A 23,381-nucleotide genomic window follows, 5' to 3' on the forward strand; every position below is an offset into this window, starting at 1 on the left:
TTTTTTCAGAAAAATGGACTTCCTTTAAAACTCATTATAAGGAGTATTTGTAATGCTGAATACAGATTTAGGATTAAAATATCCTTTGATCGTTTTTATGACAGTTAATTATGCTGTTTTAATAAGTAAATTTTAAAGTATTTTCTAATCCTTTGCATTGTTATTATTGGATATCTGTATGTAACTAAAAGCATTCTTATATATTTTCCTTGATTAATTCAAGTGTAGAAGTGTTTGTATATGATAAAATTCAATTTTAAAACAAAAAGTTTTTTGAGCGAAAAAATACCCTGAACTATTACCTTCATTTTTTGGCATTTTTCTCAGAAAATAGATTTCCTTTAAAAACTCATTATAAGGAGTATTTTTCATGTTGAATTCAAATCTCGGCTTAAAATGCCGTTTGGTCGTCTTGATGACCGTTAATTATGAAGTTTAAATACGTAAATTTGAAAGTATTTTCTGATGATTCGCATCGTTTTTACAGGATATCTATAGGTAAGTAAGAGCATTATTATGTATTTTCCTTGATTAATTCAAGTGTGGAAGTGTTTGAATGTTATGAAATTCAATTTTGAAATAAAAAGTTTCTTGAGCGAAAAAATACCCTGAACTATTACCTTCAGTTTTTGGCATTTTTCTCAGAAAAATAGACTTCCTCTAAAAACTCATTATAAGGAGTATATTTCATGTTGAATTCAAATCTAGTCTTAAAATTCCGTTTGGTCGTCTTTATGACCGTTAATTATGTTGTTTAAATACGTATATTTTAAAGAATTTTCTGATGATTTGCGTCGTTTTTACAGGATATGTATAGGTAACTAAGAGCATTATTATATATTTTCCTTGATTAATTCATGTATAGAAGTGCTTGAATGTGATAAAATTCAATTTTAAAATAAAAAGTTTTTTGAGCGAAAAAATACCCTGAACTATTACCTGCGATTTTTGGCATTTTTCTCAAAGAAATAGATTTCCTGTAAAAACTCATTATAAGGAGTATTTTTCATGTTGAATTCAAATCTCGGCTTAAAATTCCGTTTGGTCGTCTTTATGACCGTTAATTATGATGTTTAAATACGTACATTTGAAAGAATTTTCTGATGATTCCCATCGTTTTTACAGGATATCTATAGGTAAGTAAGAGCATTATTATATATTTTCCTTGATTAATTCAAGTATAGAAGTGTTTGAATGTGGTAAAATTGAAATTTAAAATAAAAATTTTTTTGAGCGAAAAAATACCCTGAACTATTACCTAAGATTTTTGGCATTTTTCTCAGAAAAATAGATATCCTTTAAAAACTCATTATAAGGAGTGTTTTTCATGTTGAATTCAAATCTAGGCTTAAAATTCCGTTTGGTCGTCTTCATGACCGTTAATTATGAAGTTTAAATACGTTAATTTGAAAATGTTTTCTGATGATTCGCATCGTTTTTACAGGATATCTATAGTTAACTAAGAGCATTATTATATATTTTCCTTGATTAATTCAAGTGTAGAAGTGTTTGAAAGTGATGAAATTCAGTTTTAAAATAAAAAGTTTTTTTTGAGCGAAAAAATGCCCGAACTTCAATTTTTGGCATTTTTAGTAGAAAAATAGCTTTCCTTTAAAAACTCATTATAAGGAGTACTTTTCATGTTGAATTCAAATCTCGGCTTAAAATTCCGTTTGGTCGTCTTTATGACCGTTAATTATGCTGTTTAAATACGTAAATTTGAAAGAATTTTTGGATGATTTGCGTCGTTATTGCAGGATGTCTATAGGTAATTAAGAGCATTTATATATATTTTCCCTGATTAATTCAAGTATAGAAGTGTTTGAATGTAATAAAATTCAATTTTGAAATAAAAACTTTTTGAGCGAAAAAATACCCTGAACTATTACCTTCGATTTTTGGCATTTTTCTCAGAAAAATAGATTTCCTTTAAAAACTCATTGTAAGGAGTATTTTTCATGTTGAATTCAAATCTAGGCTTAAAATTCCGTTTGGTCGTCTTTATGACCGTTAATTACGATGTTTAAATACGTATATTACAAAGAATTTTCTTATGATTTGCGTCGTTTTTGCAGGATGTCTATAGGTAATTAAGAGCATTATTATATATTTTCCCTGATTAATTCAAGTATAGAAGTGTTTGAATGTAATAAAATTCAGTTTTGAAATAAAAAGTTTTTTGAGCGAAAAAATACCCTGAACTATTACCTTCGATTTTTGGCATTTTTCTCAGAAAAATAGATTTCCTTTAAAAACTCATTATAAGGAGTATTTTTCATGTTGAATTCAAATCTAGGCTTAAAATTCCGTTTGGTCGTCTTTATGACCGTTAATTACGATGTTTAAATACGTATATTACAAAGAATTTTCTTATGATTTGCGTCGTTTTTACAGGATATCTATAGGTAACTAAGAGCATTATTATATATTTTCCTTGATTAATTCAAGTATAGAAGTGTTTGAATGTGATAAAATTCAATTTTGAAATAAAAAGTTTTTTGAGCGAAAAAATACCCTGAACTATTACCTGCGAATTTTGGCATTTTTCTCAAAAAAATAGATATCCTTTAAAAACTCATTATAAGGAGTATTTTTCATGTTGAATTCAAATCTCGGCTTAAAATTCCGTTTGGTCGTCTTTATGTCCGTTAATTATGATGTTTAAATACGTATATTTGAAAGAATTTTCTGATGATTCGCATCGTTTTTACAGGATATCTATAGGTAAGTAAGAGCATTATTTTATATTTTCCTTGATTAATTGAAGTATAGAAGTGTTTGAATGTGGTAAAATTCAAATTTAAAATAAAAATTTTTTTGAGCGAAAAAATACCCTGAACTATTACCTTCGATTTTTGGCATTTTTCTCAGAAAAATAGATATCCTTTAAAAAGTCATTTTAAGGAGTATTTTTCATGTTGAATTCAAATCTCGGCTTAAAATTCCGTTTGGTCGTCTTCATGACCGTTAATTATGAAGTTTAAATACGTTAATTTGAAAATATTTTCTGATGATTCGCATCGTTTTTACAGGATATCTATAGTTAACTAAGAGCATTATTATATATTTTCCTTGATTAATTCAAGTGTAGAAGTGTTTGAAAGTGATAAAATTCAGTTTTAAAATAAAAAGTTTTTTGAGCGAAAAAATACCCTGAACTTCAATTTTTGGCATTATTAGTAGAAAAATAGCTTTCCTTTAAAAACTCATTATAAGGAGTACTTTTCATGTTGAATTCAAATCTAGGCTTAAAGTTCCGTTTGGTCGCCTTTATGACCGTTAATTATGCTGTTTAAATACGTAAATTTGAAAGAATTTTTGGATGATTTGCGTCGTTATTGCAGGATGTCTATAGGTAATTAAGAGCATTTATATATATTTTCCCCTGATTAATTCAAGTATAGAAGTGTTTGAATGTAATAAAATTCAATTTCGAAGTAAAAAGTTTTTTGAGCGAAAAAATACCCTGAACTGTTACCTTCGATTTTTGGCATTTTTCTCAGAAAAATAGATTTCCTTTAAGAACTCATTATAAGGAGTATTTTTCATGTGGAATTGAAATCTAGGCTTAAAATTCCGTTTGGTCGTCTTTATGACCGTTAATTACGATGTTTAGATACGTATATTACAAAGAATTTTCTTATGATTTCCGTCGTTTTTGCAGGATGTCTATAGGTAATGAAGAGCATTTATATATATTTTCCCTGATTAATTCAAGTATAGAAGTGTTTGAATGTAATAAAATTCAGTTTTAAAATAAAAAGTTTTTTGAGCGAAAAAATACCCTGAACTATTACCTTCGATTTTTGGCATTTTTCTCAGAAAAATAGATTTCCTTTAAAAACTCATTATAAGGAGTATTTTTCATGTTGAATTCAAATCTAGGCTTAAAATTCCGTTTGGTCGTCTTTATGACCGTTAATTACGATGTTTAAATACGTATATTACAAAGAATTTTCTTATGATTTGCGTCGTTCTTACAGGATATCTATAGGTAACTAAGAGCATTATTATATATTTTCCTTGATTAATTCAAGTATAGAAGTGTTTGAATGTGATAAAATTCAATTTTGAAATAAAAAGTTTTTTGAGCGAAAAAATACCCTGAACTATTACCTGCGATTTTTGGCATTTTTCTCAAAAAAATAGATATCCTTTAAAAACTCATTATAAGGAGTATTTTTCATGTTGAATTCAAATCTCGCCTCAAAATGCCGTTTGGTCGTCTTCATGACCGTTAATTATGAAGTTTAAATACGTAAATTTGAAAGTATTTTCTGATGATTCGCATCGTTTTTACAGGATATCTATAGTTAACTAAGAGCATTGTTATATATTTTCCTTGATTAGTTGAAGTGTAGAAGGGTTTGAATGTGATAAAATTGAATTTTAAAATAAAAAGTTTTTTGAGCGAAAAAATACCCTGAACCTTCAATTTTTATACCTTCAATACCTTCAATTTTTGTCATTTTTCGTAGAAAAATAGATTTCCTTTAAAAACTCATTATAAGGAGTATTTTTCATTTTGAATTCAAATCTCGTCTTAGAATTCCGTTTGGTCGTCTTTATGACCGTTAATTATGCCGTTTAAATGCGTAAATTTGAAAGAAGTTTTGAATTATTTGCGTCGTTTTTACAGGATATCTATAGGTAAAAAAGAGTTTTATTATTTATTTTCCTTGATTAATTCAAGTATAAAAGTGTTTGAATGTGATAAAATTCAATTGTAAAACAAAAGGTTTTTTGAGCGAAAAAATACCCTGAACTATTACCTTCAATTTTTGGCCTTTTTCTCAGAAAAATAGATTTCCTTTAAAAACTCATTATAAGGAGTATTTTTCATGTTGAATTCGAAACTAGGCTTAAAATATCGTTAGGTCGTCTTTATGACCGTTAAATATGCTGTTCAAACAAATTAATTCTAAAGTATTTTCCGATCAATTGCATAATTTTTGATAGAAATGTTTATGTAACTGAGAGCATTAAGATATTATTTCCATGATTAATTCAAGTTCAGAAGTGTTGGAATATGATATCATTCAATTTTAGAAGAAAGTTTTTTGAGCTAAAAATACCCTGAACTATTACATGTAACTTCACATTTTTTTCAGAAAAATGGACTTCCTTTAAAACTCATTATAAGGAGTATTTGTAATGCTGAATACAGATATAGGATTAAAATATCCTTTGATCGTTTTTATGACAGTTAATTATGCTGTTTTAATAAGTAAATTTTAAAGTATTTTCTAATCCTTTGCATTGTTATTATTGGATATCTGTATGTAACTAAAAGCATTCATATATATTATCCTTGATTAATTCAAGTGTAGAAGTGTTTGTATATGATAAAATTCAATTTTAAAACAAAAAGTTTTTTGAGCGAAAAAATACCCTTCATTTTTTGGCATTTTTCTCAGAAAAATAGATTTCCTTTAAAAACTCATTATAAGGAGTATTTTTCATGTTGAATTCAAATCTCGGCTTAAAATGCCGTTTGGTCGTCTTGATGACCGTTAATTATGAAGTTTAAATACGTAAATTTGAAAGTATTTTCTGATGATTCGCATCGTTTTTACAGGATATCTATAGGTAAGTAAGAGCATTATTATATATTTTCCTTGATTAATTCAAGTGTGGAAGTGTTTGAATGTTATGAAATTCAATTTTGAAATAAAAAGTTTTTTGAGCGAAAAAATACCCTGAACTATTACCTTCAGTTTTTGGCATTTTTCTCAGAAAAATAGACTTCCTCTAAAAACTCATTATAAGGAGTATTTTTGATGTTGAATTCAAAGCTAGGCTTAAAATTCCGTTTGGTCGTCTTTATGACCGTTAATTATGATGTTTAAATACGTAAATTTGGAAGTATTTTCTGATGATTCGCATCGTTTTTACAGGATATCTATAGTTAACTAAGAGCATTATTATATATTTTCCTTGATTAATTCAAGTGTAGAAGTGCTTTGAATGTGATAAAATTCAATTTTAAAATAAAAAGTTTTTTGAGCGAAAAAATACCCTGAACTATTACCTTCAATTTTTGGCATTTTTCTCAGAAAAATAGATTTCCTGTAAAAACTCATTATAAGGAGTATTTTTCATGTTGAATTCAAATCTAGGCTTAAAATTCCGTTTGGTCGTCTTTATGACCGTTAATTATGTTGTTTAAATACGTATATTTTAAAGAATTTTCTGATGATTGCGTCGTTTTTACAGGATATGTATAGGTAACTAAGAGCATTATTATATATTTTCCTTGATTAATTCATGTATAGAAGTGCTTGAATGTGATAAAATTCAATTTTAAAATAAAAAGTTTTTTGAACGAAAAAATACCCTGCGATTTTTGGCATTTTTCTCAAAGAAATAGATTTCCTGTAAAAACTCATTATAAGGAGTATTTTTCATGTTGAATTCAAATCTCGGCTTAAAATTCCGTTTGGTCGTCTTTATGACCGTTAATTATGATGTTTAAATACGTAAATTTGGAAGTATTTTCTGACGATTCGTATCGTTTTTACAGGATATCTATAGTTAACAAAGAGCATTATTATATATTTTCCTTGATTAATTGAAGTATAGAAGTGTTTGAATGTGATAGAATTCAATTTAAAATAAAAAGTTCTTTGAGCGAAAAAATACCCTGAAGTATTACCTAAGTTTTTTGGCATTTTTCTCAGAAAAATAGATTTCCTTTAAAAACTTATTATAAAGAGCATTTTTCATGTTGAATTCAAATCTCCGATTAAAATTCCGTTTGGTCGTCTTTATGATCGCTAATTATGCTATTTAAATACGTATATTTGAAAGAATTTTCTGATGATTTGCGTCGTTTTTACAGGATATCTATAGGTAACTAAGAGCATTATTATATATTTTCCTTGATTAATTCAAGTATAGAAGTGTTTGAATGTGATAAAATTCAATTTTGAAATAAAAAGTTTTTTGAGCGAAAAAATACCCTGAACTATTACCTTCGATTTTTAGCATTTTTCTCAGAAAAATAGATTTCCTTTAAAAACTCATTATAAGGAGTATTTTTCATGTTGAATTCAAATCTCGGCTTAGAATTCCGTTTGGTCGTCTTTATGACCGTTAATTATGATGTTTAAATACGTATATTTGAAATAATTTTCTGATGATTTTACAGGATATCTATAGGTAACTAAGAGCATTATTATATATTTTCCTTGATTAATTCAAGTATAGAAGTGTTTGAATGTGATAAAATTCAATTTCAAAATAAGAAGTTTTTTGAGCGAAAAAATACCCTGAACTATTACCTTCAATATTTGGCCTTTTTCTCAGAAAAATAGATTTCCTTTAAAAACTCATTATAAGGAGTATTTTTCATGTTGAATTCAAATCTCGTCTTAAAATGACGTTTGGTCGTTTTTATGACCGTTAATTATGATGTTTAATTACGTAAATTTGGAAGTATTTTCTGACGATTCGTATCGTTTTTACAGGATATCTATAGTTAACAAAGAGCATTATTATATATTTTCCTTGATTAATTCAAGTATAGAAGTGTTTGAATGTGATAGAATTCAATTTTGAAATAAAAAGTTTTTTGAGCGAAAAAATACCCTGAACTATTACCTTCGATTTTTGGCATTTTTCTCAGAAAAATAGATTTCCTGTAAAAACTCATTATAAGGAGTATTTTTCATCTTGAATTCAAATCTCGTCTTAAAATGCCGTTTGGTCGTCTTTATCACCGTTAATTATGCCGTTTAAATACGTAAATTTGAAAGAAGTTTTGGATTATTTGCGTCGTTTTTACAGGATATCAAAAGGTAAAAATGAGCTTTATTATATATTTTCCTTGTTTAATTGAAGTATAAAAGTGTTTGAATGTGATGAAATTCAATTGTAAAAAAAAAAGTTTTTTGAGTGAAAAAATACCCTGAAATATTACCTTCAATTTTTGGCCTTTTTCTCAGAAAAGTAGATTTCCTTTAAAAACTCATTATAAGGAGTATTTTTCATGTTGAATTCGAAACTAGGCTTAAAATATCGTTAGGTCGTCTTTATGACCGTTAAATATGCTGTTCAAACAAATTAATTCTAAAGTATTTTCCGATCAATTGCATAATTTTTGATAGAAATGTTTATGTAACTGAGAGCATTAAGATATTATTTCCATGATTAATTCAAGTTCAGAAGTGTTGGAATATGATATCATTCAATTTTAGAAGAAAGTTTTTTGAGCTAAAAATACCCTGAACTATTACATGTAACTTCACATTTTTTTCAGAAAAATGGACTTCCTTTAAAACTCATTATAAGGAGTATTTGTAATGCTGAATACAGATTTAGGATTGAAATATGCTTTGATCGTTTTTATGGCCGATAATTATGCTGTTTTAATAAGTAAATTTTAAAGTATTTTCTGATCATTTGCATCGTTATTATTGGATATCTGTATGTAACTAAAAGCATTAATATATATATTTTCCTTGATTAATTCAAGTATAGAAGTGTTTGAATATGATAGAATTCAATTTTAAAACAAAAAGTTTTTGAGCGAAAAAAGACCCTGAACTATTTATTACCTCCAGTTTTTGGCATTTTTCTCAGAAAAATAGAGTTCCTTTAAAAACTCATGATAAGGAGTATTTTTCATGTTGAATTCAAATACCGGCTTAAAAAGCCTTTTGTTCGTCTTTATGACCATTAATTATGTTGTTTATATACGTAGATTTTGAATTATTTCTGATGATTTGCATTGTTTTTATTGGATATCTTTAGGTAACTGAGAGCTTTATTATATATTTTCCTTGATTAATTCAAGTATAGAAGCGTTTCAATATCATATAATTCAATTTAAAAACAATAAGTTTTTGAGCGAAATAATACCCTGAACTATTACCTGCAATTTTTAGCATTTTTCTCAGAAAAATAGATTTCCTGTAAAAGCTCATTATAAGGAGTATTTTTCATGTTGAATTCAAATCTAGGCTTAAAACATCGTTTGGTCGTCTTTATGACCGTTAATTATGCTGTTTAAACAAATTGTTTTTATACGTGTGAGGTTATTTCATTTCCTGCTTTTGGTTAGGACATGGTATCTTGCGTGTGTGTGTGTGTGTGTGTGTGTGTGTGTGTGTGTGTGTGTGTGTGTGTGTGTGTGTGTGTGCGCGTGCGTGCATTAATCTACACCTGAATCTTTTTGCCTCTGTTTATATGTACGATATATATATATATATATATATATATATATATATATATATATATATATATATATATATATATATATATATATATATATATATATATATACATATATATATACATATATATATATATATATATATATATATATATATATATATATATATATATATATATATATATATATAACATTTGGTTTCAACTCATTGTTCAATCCCAAATTATCTCGCGTCATTCTTTTCATAAGCATTGATATCCTTCTTAGTCTTCTTTCTATACTTACAGATAACTATTTGTATATGTCCTGAGAATATACTCTTGTGTCATTTAATGATTTCTCCTCGTATCCTTATACTCCTGTAACAACTAATTATGATTCCAGTTTAATGAGATATATTTAGGGAATGAGATACAGGCTAAAAATCAAAATAGAAAAGAATAGAAATAACCAGAGAAAAATGTATTGTTTGTCCCGCTAATATTCCAGAATTACATTATGCATCAGATATTTTGCTCTCACTGTGTTTCTCTAATGGAATATAAACAGAACGTCTCCAAGGGAAGGAGGTGTAATGGGTACAGTCACTCAATATGACTGTTGACTTTGTCATGGGCGCCACCAGTCAACATGGTTGGTGATATGATAATGAGCGCCACTGCTCCATATAACTGTTACCGTTGAAATGGGTCATTCCTCTCTTTCTACATCTAGTGACTCTGTAATGGGTTGTTTTTTCCATACTCTATTAAATGTGCAAATCAGTTGGTCAAACTTTCACATCAAATCACCTACGTAACAACAAAGGACTCATAGGATAGTATCTACTGGCTAAAAAAAAAAAAAAATAATGTTTGCCTTGAATTAAAGATACATGTTGACAAAGCTGGATTTGAAGGTTTTGAAAAGAAAATTTAAGCCGCCAAAAATAGCCATTTTTTTTTTTAAAGTAACGCAACAGAACAACACTATTGTTATAGTCTCATCAGCTGAAAGAAAACTCATTTTCTATTTGATAATATTTTCGTCAAATTAGAGAAAAAAAAAAGAAAAGATAAAAACGAACAGTTTTCAGAGCTGAATGAAGAGAAGAGAGAATAAATGCAGACCTTTTATATCAACTTGCTTTCACGGGATTAGCTCTAGGATTTATTCTACCCATAGGGATTTACTCAGCCTACGAGGATTTACTCGAACCTTAAAGATTTATTCGACCAATATTCGACTACTGTTCGACCCCAGTGATTTACTCATCATTTATAGAGGACCCGATAAGTAAGACATTGGTGCCAGGGATGAAGAAATCTTGTCCAAGATGTAGCTAGTATATGTATTCTTATGTAACCATACAGAGTGTGCAGTAAACCTCATACTGGGTGCAGCAATCCTCATACTGACTGTAAAAAATGCGTTCATACTACTTACAGAAGGTATGATCCTATTTACAGCAGCGCCTCATACTGACTGTATACAGCAGGTCTCATACTGTGTATAGAAGACCATACATACTGCCTATAGGAAGACCCTCATGCTCTTTACAGTAAACCTCATACTGTGAACGTCAGCCCTCATACCGTCAACAGTCCCCCTCATGTGCAAATCGGCCCTCATGCTGTGTACACCATCCTTCATATTGACTCCATACACTGTTCCTCATACTGAGTACACCAGCCCTCATAATATGTGCCTTAGATTTATTTATTTCGTTGTATAAACTAGGTTAATAAAACAACCTCACATAGGATTTTGGAAAATCCACCTTGGTTGAATTACGATTTACCGACACTAGGATAATTCGACACTCGGATAATCCTATTCGGTTCATTAAGTCCCTAAGACTTTCGGATAATCCCGACTGATTTGATAGAGCTGTTGAAATTATCTTTCAGACTCCTGGGAAGTTGCTGCTTCGATTCAGCTTCTCTCTCTCTTATAATATAATATAAGCTGTGTAGGTATGTATATTTGCGTGTGTGGACGTATGTATATACATGTGTATGGGGGGGGGGGGGGGTTGGGCCATTTCTTTCGTCTGTTTCCTTGCGCTACCTCGCAAACGCGGGAGACAGCGACAAAGTATAATAATGAATATATATATATATATATATATATATATATATATATATATATATATATATATATATATATATATATATATATATATATATATATTCACTAAGTGGATTATCCGACACTCCTTGAACCACTGGGAAAGAAATGGCTAAATTGAAAATCTATAAGAAAATGGCCTTTTCTTCTTGCCTTTGAAATGGTCATCAAGGTCGAGTGTTGAGAAACTTGAAGATCAAGGTCACTTCTGAGTTGAATGAGTACCTTGAAGGTGTAGTGAGTCTGGTCCTTGATAGCTGGCCTTTGTCGACCTTTACGGTCTCTTTTTTTTTTTACCCTTAGATCATGTCTTTGATCCTGAAGTACCTTCAGTATAATTACATATAATTACACCTCTGATAATTACACCATTTCGCATGAGTCTAGTCGACTAAATGTAATTCATGATGTGTGTGTGTGTGTGTGTGTGTGTGTGTGTGTGTGTGTGTGTGTGTGTGTGTGTGTGTATGTGTCATTTAGCAGCTTCAAAGCAGCCTAGAGTGCCAACCTGTGGTAGCCTTGGCCTTAGCCCAGATCCTGAGGTAACTACATGCAAAATCTAAGGCTTAATAGTTCTACTTCAAAGCCTCTAGAAACGTACGCCTGAACACACGACCTCACAGAGGCACGAATGCTTGAAATGATTCAGAGATTAACCAGGTCATGAGTAGTTACACTGTACCTCATACTGGCTCGCTTGGAATGCCACTGTTTTAGTCGGGTGAATTCAGTTCATTGCAGGAGTAAAAAAAAAAAAGAAGAGTTTTAAAACTCTGTCATGTGCAGGCCGAAGTTTTCCCCCACCAGAAGTTTACTTCAGAAAAGTTTAGGGGGAAATAGTCCAGTAATTTCTTCTTGGCTATGACTCTCAGTGGCTCAACATTCGTCATCTGACCTGTGATGGGTGAATGCACAATGATACAAGAAGAGAATGAAAGAAATTATGACACGGATTTGTGAGATTCTGACTGTGGGAAGTGATGGTATATCTATGCATCAAAAAGGGATGTCAGTATCCAGCCTCACATCCTTCTATGCTTTGGATGGTAGTACTGTCTATCAGGTCGTCTGTATCATCAATATTGAAACACATATAGACGCGGTAAATCCTCTGGATTAATCCTTATGTATCGTTTATCTCACTGATTTGATGTGGAGCTTCGATTTTACTTGTAAGAAAGTTAATGTTTTAAATCTATTTGATTAACATGGAATCATAGGTTTTAGCTGTATATATATATATATATATATATATATATATATATATATATATATATATATATATATATATATATATATATATATATATATATATATATATTACTAAACCTATCCTGGAAAATGAAAAGCAATTTCGCTATGATTGAAAACGTCAGTACGTGTTCAGAGCACAATGTCTGTAATCTGAAAATCTTAATGACAAATAACTTTAAAGACAGAAGGATTACGTATCATCACAAAGGAAAAGATGAAAAAAAAATTAAATTTACACAGAAACAAAAGAACTGACGTTGAAAATTTTGTCCTTCACTTTGTTTAAATTTTTTTTTTCTTTTTGGAATTCTTTCTCCGTCACCCTGAATATGAAAGGCTGATCCCCTTGTGTGGATAGACTGCGTGTGTCAGAAATATCAAAAGAGCGAGGAAAAACCCTCAGGGACAGAAACATACGTGGTCTCGATATAAGAAAGGAAAAGAAAACGGGGAATGGATTTAAGAAAAAAAAAAAAAAAAAGACTTTCCCGTTCCTTTTGTCTTTTACTTCTTTCATATTTGGCTGGACTCTCCCCTCGCACTTTTCCATGGATTTATGTCGGATCTCTGTGTCGTCTTCCTTTACCTCTTGATCGTACAGAAACGTACTGACAGCCAGTTACAGCGTCCTTTGCTTGAACTTAATGGGAAATAGCCCAGACTGTGCCCTAATAAGAAGTGTATACGTAAATATTTTCTATGACGTTTGAGCACCACTGTAGCAGTTTCTAATCTGCTGATTTCTAATGCGTCAATCTCTTGAGCTACAGCTTACTATTTGGCAGCAGCTGGAGGGGGGTTTAGTGTACACATTTAGTTCAATATGTGATGCACATGCTACCTCCAGCCAGACACACTTGCTCTCCAAAAAAACACCAATGCCCATCTGTCCTTTGTAGAACGCACCTTACCGAGCAGGTCATTCTAGCAGCAGCACTTACTGCTGTGCCTACTCCCAAACTACCGTCTATCCTCGCAGGTGTGTTGGCAATGCCGTACGTTACTGACAGTGTAGTGAAGGAAGGAGAATGAGGCCAGGTGCTAGAATACCAGGATAACACTTCCTTTCCTCAGGGTCGGCCCTTTGGACTGGAGGCCCTGATGTCCTTGCACATGGACTGGGAAGAACACTTTATCCAGTGCCAGTCACTCGCTACCATGAAGGTGCCCAGAAGGCTCGCGATCTGAAGGAGGGAGTTGTACATAAAATCAACCGAGTCGCGATGGAAAAAAGTTTGAAGAACACTGTACATGACACAGCACGTAGGTGGATTGTATATATATATATATATATGACACAGCACGTAGGTGGATTGTATATATATATATATATGACACAGCTTGTAGGGGTATTGTATATATATATGACACAGAACGTAGGTGTATTGTATATATATGACACAACACGTAGGTGGATTGGATATATATGACACAACACGTAGGTGTATTGTATATATGTGACACAACACGTAGGTGGATTGTTTACATATGACGCAACACGTAAGTGGATTGTTTACATATGACACAACACGTAGGTGGATTGTTTACATATGACACAACACGTAGGTGGATTGTTTATTTAAGACACAACACGTAGGTGGATTGTTTACATATGACACAATACGTAGGTGGATTGTTTACATATGACACAACACGTAGGTGGATTGTTTATTTAAGACACAACACGTAGGTGGATTGTCAGGGAAAAAGGACGAAATAAAACGTCGTAGAGAAGGTTGGAATACACTTGCCTTTTCAAAAAGGGGCCGAGTATTGCTTCCTAGAAAAGTCTCATACTAACCCCTCGCCCCATTTACCTCCTTATGACAGTACCTATTTACCATAAACCAGTTAACTTCCTCAGCTACCCTCGCCCCATAGACCTCATTTCACCGCCATTACTCCTAATAGAAAACGGTCCCAAGGCGTTCCAGCGTAGCCTGGAACTGTTCCCGTCTTGATACATCTATGTTTTCCAGCCTGGGGGTCTGGTCTTGTAATGTCTTCTTTCCTCGTAATAGTCTCAAGTTCTTTCCGACATTACACCTTTCGTCTCTCAATTTACATGATTCAAATTCCGTCTATTTTCTTGATTAAAAGTAAGTCGAGCGTCTTGCGCTTTTTTAAAAGGGAGGGAAAGTTCGTCTATTCGTCCCTCTCGCTCTTTCGTCCAGCCTGCATGTTAACGACTCGTGTAGCCCGTCACACTTCGTCCCGGCTTTGCTGCCAGACATAGTGGTGTTGGGGGGGGGGGGGGGGGGGGGGGGGTTCCTCCCTCTTCATTTTCATTACCATTCTCCCCCGCCAGAGTTCCCTGCCTCGAGAGTCTTTTCTTTCTCCTCCGCAACATCGTCTTATTTTCTCTCTCTCTCTCTCTCTCTCTCTCTCTCTCTCTCTCTCTCTCTCTCTCTCTCTCTCTCTCTCTCTCTCTCTCTCTCTCTCCTGCCACGTTTGGAGTGAGAGAAGTTGGTGAGGTGTGAAGCCAACGCCTTAACCTCGCCACAGAACTCAGACGCCTTAAGTAAACTGGCAAGTCAGTGTTTTCTTTCTTTTTGTAACTAGGAGTGTCTGAATTATATATTATTTTTTTTACCTGTTTTAGTTGTTTTATATATATATATATATATATATATATATATATATATATATATATATATATATATATATATATATATATATATATATATATATATATATATTTTTTTTTTTTTCATTTTAATTTTCCAAAAGAAGGAACAGAGAAGGGGGCCAGGTGAGGGTATTCCCTCAAAGGCCCAGTCCTCTGTTCGTAACGCTACCTCGCTATCGCGGGAAATGGCGAATAGTATGAAAAAAAAAAAATATATATATATATATATATATATATATATATATATATATATATATATATATATATATATATATATATATATATATATATATATATATACACACACTAAGATAGACAAATGGATGTGTACATGTGTACAAATATTCTAAAAGCCGCCATATAAAGATACAAGTCGAAACGATTCATTTTGTCCAAATTTCAAATCGAACTAACATCTTATCCTGGCTCTCCTTAGCAATGAAAGATCTCTCTCTCTCTCTCTCTCTCTCTCTCTCTCTCTCTCTCTCTCTCTTATTGTTCATAATCGTCTCTGTAAAGAAAACTTAATTTTCTTTTTTGTTATAACGTCATAACACAGCCCTGAGGGGGAGTGAGGCGTGTGGGACTACACTTGCAAACTTCAGGAGAAGAAGTGAGGTTGGTTGGGTCGAACTGCTGTATGCCACCTCTATGGCCGGCCATGTTGTACACCTCTGGGGCCGCTGAAGTGAGGGGTCGTTTCCCCCAACGTCTTCACAGCGTCCGTCCACCTGGAGATCCCAGCTTCAAACTTTATACTCGTGTCTGGTTGTAAAGGACGCTGTCACGTGATAGAATCTTGAAATGGTGGAAAGCCTTAAAGGGCTGTTAGCCGCCTGGGTCAATATGGTAGTTACGGATTCTCCTCTTGTCTTCAAACCATTTTCCACCAATGGAATCTTGTCGTCTCTCTTCGTCTAAAGGACGACTTGAGTTATACCAGTCGTCACTACTCGTCTCATACTGGCAGACGTTGAGTGTCGACTGAAGCGACGATTTCGACCATCGAGCTCACGCAACGATTTCAAACCATCAGCCGTCGGCCGGGACCTTCGAACTCAACCAGCCAGTATCAATCATCGACTTCGGGGTGAAAAAAAAAGAAAACGGACGCCGAGGCCGTGCATTGGCATCTGATAAAACCGGGTCGCTCAAGAGCCAAGCGACGTAGAAGGACCTGCAGTAAAACTAGACTTAATGGAAGGTTATGGCGACCTTCCGACATGGGGGTGTCTACCATACACACCAAGACTTGCCTCCGGTATCAATACTGTATGAGCCATCACAACCTCGATGCCCGACGCAATAGCCATGGTTGTATATGTTTTTATTAGTATCTTATTTTCTTTCCATGATCATATATTTATTTTTTTTCATTTACTGGCGCAGTTCTGATACATGGATTGCGCCTGTGAGACGAAATCTATCTTCTTGGGGAGTTCGCGATGAATCCCCCAGTTAGATAATTCTTCGAAGTCTCCGACGTAAGCATCAGACTCATTTCCGGCTGGTTAGAGAGAGAGAGAGAGAGAGAGAGAGAGAGAGAGAGAGAGAGAGAGAGAGAGAGAGAGAGAGAGAGAGGGGATCACTCCCGCGTCAGTCTCCCAAACCTCGTCCTATTTTGGAGAAAGATTAGTGACCCCCGCCCCAAGCAATACGCATGTGGTATAAAGACATAAATGTTCAGGTTATCGCGCCACTTTCCTTTATGCTTAAGATCTTCCTCCATCGGTCGGGGGTTGAGGACATATGACCCCCGGTGAAATCCACTCATTCCCCAAGTGAGGTCAAACTTCTGGAGGTGAAATCAGCCTAAATCGACGTTTCCCTTTGACTTAAGAGACTCTCTTTGGCTTCGGAGCCCAAACCCAATTGCAGGAAGTTTGCTCCAGGCTCCCCCACCTGGGTCGTCGCATTCTCATGACTTGCTGCTAATCCCGTCCAGCTCCTGGGAATGAGCATCCCAGAGTTTCCCACGTTACCTCGATAACTTGCAGGCTTTCCCTGATACCCAGTGGGCCAGTCTCTCTCCTGCCTGGGATATATAAACACACACACACACACACACACACACACACACACCCACACATATATACCTTGAATAGGATCCTGGACCTGGAAATGCAAATGATTATCAGATTTTTACTTATTCACATTTTTTTTTATGCTTATTCGCCTTCAATAAGATTCTCCATAAAATCCTTTCACTACCCTCGTCTTGCTGGAGGCAGACGGATCTCTGGTTATAAGAACTCCCGCTTACATCCCTGAGCCCATCTTCAGCAAAATAGGATCATCGTCACAAAGGAATCTTCTCCCAGACCGGACCCAAAAACACATCACCATCATTACCGAATAGAGTCTTTACTCTCCTTCCGCCAGCTTGTTTAAATGCGCTTCTCTTTACAGTTAGGATTGAAGCAGTTACAATACGAAGAGGAGGTGGAATATGTAAGGTACCATAAGGTCTTTACTACAGTGCCTGGCTGTGATGCCAGGCACTTTGGGTCACTACTGTAATGCCCGGTACTGATGGATCACTGCTCCAGTGCCTGATACTGATGGGTCACTGCTCAAGTGCCAGATAATTGTGGGTCACTGCTCCAGTACCTGATACAGATGGGTCACTGCTCCAGTGCTTGATACTCATGGGTCACTGCTCAAGTGCCAGATAATTGTGGGTCACTGCTCCAGTACCTGATACAGATGGGTCACTGCTCCAGTGCCTGATACTGATAGGTCACTGCTCAAGTGCCAGATAATTGTGGGTCACTGCCCCAGTAACTGATACTGAGGAGGTTACTGGTGCCATGTCCAGCACTAGGGAGTCATCGCTGCAGTGCCTGGCACTAAGGAGGTGGTGTGCCCTGGACCCCAGAGTAGGCGATGTGCCCTGGACCCCATAGTAGGTGGTGTGCCCTGGATCCTAGAGCAGATGGTGTGCCCTGAACCCCCAAAGTAGGTATTGGAGTTCGCGTGACGTGAGGAGGAAGTAAATGGTACTCTGGCATGGTCTCCTCCGTCCATGTGGACGATAAAGAGACCTGCCGCACGACACTTGAGCTGGGCGGTGGTTATCTGCCTCCACGACCGCCAGAAGCGACACACGGAGATGGTGGCGGAGGAGGAGGAGGAGGAGGGAAGGAAGGCGGGGAAAGTAAGTAACATCTTGGGTGTTGGTTAGAAACTTCTCAAAAGTACAGAAAACCAATATCGTATTGATGATAAGAAAGGATGTAAGGATAAGCTTGGTCATCCCCTGTTAATGACATTTGTGAACAGGAGTAGACGAAGTGGTCAAATACGACATTACGAGTTCTCAGGTCAAGCAGAGCGTCGTGTCAGTATACTTCATATACTCTTACAGTATTTGACGTGCCACGTCCCATCTTGCCTTGTTTTCCAACGTATTATTGCACTGAAGCAACTTTCATTGAACTCTGTAGGATTGACTTCGTCTCTTCATTCTGTATCCAGTTATAAGTTTACGTTGATATCCACCTAAAACACACACACACACACACACACACACACATATATATATATATATATATATATATATATATATATATATATATATATATATATATATATATATATATATATATTCGTACCGTCTAAGCTTACTAGAATAAGCTTTAAGAAAAAAGAACACATCCCCTGGTTTCCCTTTTCTCTCTCCGACAGAAAATTCTTCGTGAGTGCCTCAGTAAAAGTGTAAGAATGTTTCGGAAGGTTTGCCCGGAACACATTTTGTGCCTGGTGACAAACGCTTCCTCACTTCTCTTAAACTCCCAATGCTCGTTCCCTCCGTCAGGGTTTAACACGAGAATATCATCTCCAGCCTCACGCCTTTGAGGACAGATGGTAAGGAGAATGTAGGTTTGGAACTTGCCAATTCAAAAATGAAATATATATATACATATATATGTATATATATATATATATATATATATATATATATATATATATATATATATATATATATATATATATATATATATATATCCCTAGGGATATATATATGACAGCCAGATTATCAATCTTGGGGGAAATCAGCCACATGACACATCATTTAGAACGGAGGTGGCATATAACCCCTTGACCTTCTGTTTGGAGTAACCCTTCGCCTCCCTAAGGTCCTTGGGAGTGACTAGTTGCCCTCTGCCATTTCTGGAACCATTAGTTCTCCTTAACGCCACCTTGTGGAGCCAGTTGCCTCCAGAGAAACGGCCCCGAGGGAATCATCGTACCTGTCAACACTGTTATCCTTGGTGTGAGCGTAGCTGCCTTGTCTGTTGAGGAGATTAACCTCCTCCTCCTCCTCCTCCTCCTCCTCCTCCTCCTCCTCCTCCTCCTCCTCCTGTTGAGACAATGTCGTCGCCACGCAGGAATGATGTCCTCCAGCGTGCCTCCGCATTGCGTGCACCGTGGCAGAGTCCTATGAGCTCTCATTTCCCTTTCCTTCCCTTCGCCTCCTCACCAGGATCGTAGTTTTCTCCTCCCCATCAGCGACCTCTTCCATACACATACCCAGCCCCCTTCACCACCAGTCTTCCCACCTCCCCTCGTTATCACAACCTCAAAGTCTCCCACCTCCCCTCATCATCAGAACCCCAGCCCCTTGAACACCGTTGACTCACCCTTCCTGCTGATGCCTGTAGCCCATTACTCTCCTCACTGCTCCGTCTTCCCTCCTCCAGCCCAGGCGCTTGATGAAGGGAGATGAGATCCTGAATGTTAAGGATCTGGAATTATGCCACTAGAGTGACGAATTCCGGAGGTCTAAATGATGGCGTGTGTGTGTGTGTGTGTGTGTGTGTGTGTGTGTGTGTGTGTGTGTGTGTAGGTAGGCATGGTGGGCTGAGAGAGAGAGAGAGAGAGAGAGAGAGAGAGAGAGAGAGAGAGAGAGAGAGAGAGAGAGAGAGAGAGAGAGAGAGAGAATGGCAGACGATGGGACAGTAGGGTTCAGAAAGACTCTTAGAAAGTGATTAGTTCGACACCATACGACATCTCCGGGTTTCAGTGGCGTGATTGGTCGGATGATTATCATCTGTTGCCGGAGGTTTACATAGTGACGTGGGAGTGAAATTCAAACTGTCGTACGTTGAATCTTAGCATCGATCAAGAGGTGCTTGAATTATCACATTATGTTAATCCAGACAGCATGACCTCTTGCAGATTAAGGAAGCTCTCTCGTGCCGCCGCTTTGAGGCAGTGGAAACAGAGAACAGCGCAGCTCCATTGAAGTCGAGGTTCTTTTCAATGCTCCTGTTTTCTTTTCTTTTAATTTCCTGTCCTTCCCTTGACCACCGCGCTCCAGCAAATCGCTTTACGAAAACTTCGTCTCTTTAAACACCATTCATCCATTTAATGCTCTCAAGAACCCTCCAACAAATTTTTTTTTTCCCAAGTTCTGCAGCTCATAAGACCCTTCCCTCCAATCTAGACTCCGTAAAGCCCTCCAGTATACACGCCTCCCTAATTCTTCAACTCTCAATAACCCCATCCCTTCAGGAAACACTCCAGTAGGAGTCCTCCTCCATCGTATCCTTCCTCCTCCATCGTAACCCTCCCAAAGCCTTCAGCTCCTAAAACTTTCTTCTCCCTCTCTCCTCTCCTCTCCTCACCTCTCCTCTCCTCTCCAGCCACAGTAATGTCTCCAACCGTACGTAGAACATTCATGCCACTTATATAAAGCCAATTAGTTCCCCTTCCTTCCCACCGTAGCCATCACCTTCACCCAGTAACAGCCAAGTCTTTTATGAAGTGCAGAAGGTCCCGTTTCCACAAATACGGTGTGTTCCCCCTCTCATTTCAAGAGGGGAGACTAAGTCAATTCATTCGATAAAAAAGCAGACGTTATTAACATATGCAAATTAGGAACTTAACGTGACATTAACCCTAACATTGACAACATACTTTTAATTCTGATTATAAAGTTGATAAGGCTGCTATATTAACAGTGTATGAATTCTGATACTAAAATTTAAATACTACAATGTCCACATTAAGAGGAAAAAAGATCTATGAACTCCATCATGCGAACATGAATTCTGAATTCCTCTGAATGAACGAACGTGAAGTTGTATATCGTCATAAAAGTTCAGTGAGACTCATTACTTCCAGCGCAAGGATGGACGAAATTAATTTCTACTCATGTCACGAAAAAATATAAAGATGGCTATCCTTAGTCTCTGGCTCTGGCCTCAGAGCAGCAAAGGGAAGGTAGAATATATAACTAAATGCAAAGCAGTTGTAGACCAATGGATCATATCGAAAGTGTGCATCACATAAAACCCACATGCATAGAAACTAATTGCATCTTGGCCATCACAACAGTGTAATGTTCCAGCAACTATCGCACACCGTCTGACTTTGACTTGTTGACATTTGAACTTAAATCATTCCCTGACAGCTCCATCAAAAAGTGCGCGTGTGTGTGTGTCTGTGCCTATGTGTCTGTGTGCCTGTGTGTTTGTGTGTCTGTGTCTGTCTGTGTGTGTGCTGGAGGGAAAACAACAATAACTACACACGACCTGAAATCCTCCTAAACAGTTTTAGATGTGATGGTAATCAGCTGCCATAGTAATTTCCTGCTGGGCACAAAGCTCACCTTGAGTTGATAAACCCCCTATCCCTTCAGGCCGCGTCGTCATAGACACACCTAAGAAAAAAAAAACCCAGTAGCTTACACAAGTCCCAGAGCTCAAGTTATATAACAATATTGTGTGAATAGCGGGGGGTTACGTCTGACCCACAGGGCACTGGTTTAACATGCTCTACAACTCGAGAGGAACTTCAGGCATGTGAAGATCTCTTTATAAACAAAGTTGGACTCAAATACGACTGAAAAGATATATAACACCAAACGAATAAACACGGTATAGTTGTTACCCTGGAGAGGTTGGAAACACCCGGCTCTCGCAGTGCTACTCGTTGTAGCCTGAGGGCAAAGATGTCAATTGGGTTAACAGGCTTCCCCCCTCGCCTCCTCCTCCTCCTCCTCCTCCTCCTCCAGTGGCATAATGAAATTCAAGTAGCGAGAATGGTCTCTGGCAAAGTAACATTGGAGCTCGTTCAGCGCTTCTTGCTAAATGACAGCTGAGAGAGAGAGAGAGAGAGAGAGAGAGAGAGAGAGAGAGAGAGAGAGAGAGAGAGAGAGAGGATGGATGATCAAGAGAAAATGGAGATGAAGAATGATATGGAATGATAAGTTAATGGTGTATGTAAGGGAAAGACGTAAGGTGGATCCGTTGGGTTATTTCGAATAAGAGAAGGAGAGAGAGAGAGAGAGAGAGAGAGAGAGAGAGAGAGAGAGAGAGAGAGAGAGAGAGAGAGAGAGAGAGAGAGAGAGAGAGTTTGAACAGCAAGGCCCGACACATACGCTGTACGATTGTTCCGAGCGCCACTTCATCACCCCTATGTCAGGAGTTGGAGGGTGGTACCTCTCCAGGCAGCTAGCTACGGTCTATACCACGAAGGGTTGTTAAGATGGTTCCGGGCGTCACTTCAAAACTCCTCGATCCAGGAGGTTTATATTTTCCCCTCCTGTGTGTAGGCTGTATGCCACCTGCCGACACAGAGGGTGTAAAGAGGAGCTACCACTTCAACCCTTCGTAGTTCGGGGACGTGTTCGTGTTCTTGAATAACTGTCGGTCATAACTGGTACCGTCTCCGACCTTCAAGAACGTGAGGGGATCAAGAGGGTATGTCCAAGAGCCCTTGTGGTCCTTGAAGTACCTCAAGAGGCGGGGTGGGTGAGTCAGACACACACACACACACGTACACGTACACGCACACACACCTGAACACCTTTCAGTCGACACCTGGACATCTTATGGGTATTACCAGCATTAGGGAAGCTTCACCTGCTCTCAAAGGCAGCGTCACCTTGTGAACGGCCGGCCCGAAGGCTTCTGAAAGGAACCCGGATGTTGGAAAATTTACGAAAGTCATTTTGATTTACTTTCCCCGAAGATGTTTTCCTATTTTTGTGGTGGGATTTTCTCGGCTCTAAGATTGTGTCTTCTCATTTTCTTTTTTCTATTTTCTATATTAGGTTTCCCCCCTTTCTTTCCATCAGGCTTTGTCTTGTGCTGGTATCCTTAATGTGAATTTTCTACTATAATTTTCATCATAGATTTTTGTCCCGTAGTTTTCATTACGTATCATCCCTCGTAATGGTTAATTTTACCTTAATTCATATTCTAA

The sequence above is a fragment of the Panulirus ornatus genome, chromosome 58 (assembly GCF_036320965.1).
Source record: "Panulirus ornatus isolate Po-2019 chromosome 58, ASM3632096v1, whole genome shotgun sequence".
Classification (NCBI taxonomy): domain Eukaryota; kingdom Metazoa; phylum Arthropoda; class Malacostraca; order Decapoda; family Palinuridae; genus Panulirus; species Panulirus ornatus.